The sequence below is a fragment of the Cervus elaphus genome, chromosome X, assembly GCF_910594005.1.
Source record: "Cervus elaphus chromosome X, mCerEla1.1, whole genome shotgun sequence".
NCBI lineage: Eukaryota > Metazoa > Chordata > Mammalia > Artiodactyla > Cervidae > Cervus > Cervus elaphus.
In genome coordinates, this window is record NC_057848.1 from 102,855,282 (window position 1) to 102,859,325 (window position 4,044).

The following is a 4,044-nucleotide window of genomic DNA, read 5'->3' on the forward strand; positions in this document are numbered from 1 at the left end:
CCTTTGTGGAGTACCCGAGAACCTGAACCTGAGCGGCCTAGACCTGGGAAGTGCATGCAACGCAGGGCCCACCTCAGACAGTTCCCAGTAGAGCAACCTAAAGCCTGACAAGAGCAACCTAGAGCCTGACAAGTGTAGACCATGAAAGCACACACACCATGAGCGGGGGCAAACCCAGTGCAGCTGAAACACTTTGAACACTCCCACACATGCCAGCGATATTTGTTTGCAGTATTCCTCCCTCCCCGCAATACGACTAAGCAAGTGAGCCTAAAAAAATGACCATCACCGCTCCCCTGTGTCAGGGCGGAAATTAGATACTGAAGAGACCAGCAAACAGAAGAAGCTAAAATAAACAGAGGGAACTTTTTTGGAAGTGACAGGTGCAATAAATTAAAACTCTGTAGTTAGCACCAAATACACAAAAAGGGGCCTATAGATCTTGAGAAATATAAGCCAGATCAAGGAACTATCTGAAAATGAACTGACCCCACACTGCCTGCAACATCTCCAGAGAAAGTCCTAGATATATTTTTGCTATTATCATTTTTTAATTATTTTTTTAATTTTTAAGTCCCCTATTACTCCTTTAATTTTCATTTCTATACCTTTTATTACCTTGCAAAAAAAATACCTCATTTTTAAAGCAAACTTCATATACATATTTTATAATTTTTGTGACTTTGTTTTTTTTTTTAACATTGTATTTTTGAGACTCTAACCTCTACTCTAGCTTTTTAATTGTTGCTTTTTGGAATTTGCTATCAATTTTGTACCTTTAAGAACCCAATTTTCAGTACCCATTTTTACCTGGGAGTGACATTACTGGCTTGATTGCTCTCTCCCCCTTTGGACTCTCCTTGTTCTCCACCAGGTCGCCTTTATCTCCTCTCTCCCCCTTCTCTTCTCTACCCAACTTTGTGAATCTCTTTGTGTGTTCCGGGCTGTGGAGAACACTTAAGGAACTGATTACTGGCTGAATCTATCTCTCTCTTTTTGATTCCCACTTTTCTACTTCTGGCCACCTCTGTCTCCTTCCTCCCTCTTCTCTTCTCTGTGTAACTTAGTGAACATCTTTGAGGGGTCCAGAATGTGGAGAGCACATAGGAAAGTGATTACTGGCTAGCTTGCTCTCTCCCCTTTTGATCCCCCCTCTTATCTTCCTGGTCACCTCTATCTGCCTCCTCCCTCTTCTCTTCTCCATGTAACCCTGTGTACCTATCCAAGTGTCCCTCACTGTGGAGAAACTTTTCATTCTAACCTAGATGTTTTATCATCAGTGCTGTATAGATGGAGAAGTCTTAAGGCTACTGTAAGAATAAGACTGAAAACCAGAGGCAGGAGGCTGAAGTCCAAAACCTGAGAACACCAGAGAACTCCTGACTGCAGGGAACATTAATCAACAAGAGTTCATCAAAATCCTCCATACCTACACTGAAACCAAGTACCACCCAAGGGCCAAAAAGTTCCAGAGCAAGATACACCATGCAAATTCCCCAGCAACAAAGGAACATAGCCCTGAGCTTCAAAATACAGGCTACCCAAAGTCACAGCAAACCCATTGACATCTCAGAACTCATTACTGGACACTTCATTGCACTCCAGAAAGAAGAAATCCAGCTCTACCCACCAGAACACCGACACAAGCTTCCCTAACCAAGAAACCTTGACAAGCCACCCGTCCAACCCTACCCACAGTGAGGAACCTCCACAACAAAGAGGAACAACAAACTGCCAGAATACGGAAAGGCCACCCTAAGCACAATAATCTAAACAAGATGAAAAGGCAGAGAAATACACAGCAGGCAAAGGAACAGGATTAATGACCACCAAACCAAACAAAAGAGGAAGAGATAGGAAATCTACCTGATAAAGAATTCAGAAAAATGGTAGTGAAAATGATCCAAAATCTTGAAAACAAAATGGAGTTACACATAAATAACCTGGAGACAAGGATTGAGAAGATTCAAGACATGTTTAACACGGACCTAGAAGAAATAAAAAAGAGTCAATATATAATGAATAATACAATAAATGAGATCAAAAACACTCTGGAGGGAACCAACAGTAGAATAACAGAAGCAGAAGATAGGATAAGTGAGGTAGAAGATAGAATGGTAGAAATAAATGAAGCAGAGAGGAAAAAGTAAAAAAGGATTAAAAGAAATGAGGAAAACCTCAGAGACCTTTGGGACATTGTTTAAGGCCCCAACATTCGAATCATAGAAGTCCCAGAAGAAGAAGACAAAAAGAAAGACCATAAGAAAATACTTGAGGAGATAATAGTTGAAAACTTCCCTAAAATGGGGAAGGAAATAATCACCCAAGTCCAAGAAACCCAGAGAGTCCCAAACAGGATAAACCCAAGTTGAAACACCCCAAGACATATATTAATCAAATTAACAAAATCAAACACAAGGAACAAATATTAAAAGCAGCAAGGGAAAAATGACAAATAACACACAAAGGGATTCCTGTAAGGATAACAGCTCATTTTTCAATAGAAACACTTCAGGCCAGAAGAGTATGGCAGGACATACTTGAAGTGATGAAAGAGAAAAATCTACAGCCCAGATTACTGTACCCAGCAAGGATCTCATTCAAATATGAAGGAGAAATCAAAAGCTTTACAGACAAGCATAAGCTGAGAGAATTCAGCACCACCAAACCAGCTCTCCAACAAATGCTAAAGGATCTTCTCTAGACAGGAAACACAGAAAAGGTGTATAACTCGAACCCAAAATAACAAAGTAAAAGAAAGCAGGAGTCACAATACTCATATCAGATAAAATAGACTTTAAAATAAAGGCTGTGAAAAGAGACAAAGAAGGACACTACATAATGATCAAAGGATCAATCCAAGAAGAAGATAAAACAATTATAAATATAAATGCACCCAACATAGGAGCACCGCAATATGCAAGGAAAATGCTAACAAGTATGAAAGGGGAAATTAACAGTAACACAGTAATAGTGGGAGACTTTAACACCCAACTCACACCTATGGATAGATCAACTAAACAGAAAACTAACTAGGAATCACAAACTTTAAATGATACAATAGACCTAATTGATATATATAGAACATTTCACCCCAAAACAATGAATTTCACATTTTCCTCAAGGGCACATGGAAGCTTCTCCAGGATAGATCACATCCTGGGCCATAAATCTAGCCTGGGTAAATTAAAAAAAAAAAAATTGAAATCATTCCTGTCATCTTTTCTGACCACAATGCAGTAAAATTAGATGTTAATTACAGGAGAAAAATTATTTAAAATTCCAACATATGAAGGCTGAACAACACATTGCTGAATAACTAACAAATCACAGAAGAAATCAAAAAAGAAATCAAAATATGCATAGAAATGAATGAAAATGAAAACACAGCAACCCCATACCTATGAGACACTGTAAAAGCAGTGCTAAGGGGAAGGTTCATACCAGTACAGGCTTACCTCAAGAAACAAGAAAAAAGTCAAATAAGTAACCTAATTCTACATGTAAAGCAACTAGAAAAGGAAGAAATGAAGAACCTCAAAGTTAGTATAAGGAGAGAAATCTTAAAAATTAGGGCAGAAATAAATTCAAAAGAAACAAAGGAGACCATAGCAAAAATCAACAAAGCCAAGAGCTGGTTCTTTGGGAAGATAAACAAAATGGATAAACCATTAGCCAGACTCATCAAGAAACAAAGGGAGAAGAACCAAATCAACAAAATTAGAAATGAAAATGGAGATATCACAAAAGACAAAACAGAAATACAAAGGATCATTAGAGACTATTATCAGCAACTAATGCCAATAAAATGGACAACTTGGAAGAAATGGACAAATTCTTTGAAAAGTACAGCTTGCCAAAACTGAACCAGGAAGAAATAGAAAATCTTAACAGACAAATCACAAGCATGGAAATTGAAACTGTAATCAGAAATCTTCCAGCCAACAAAAGCCCAGGACGAGATGACTTCAGAGTTCAATTCTACCAAAAATTTAGAGAAGAGCTAACACCTATCTTACTCAAACTCTTCCAGGAAATTGCAGA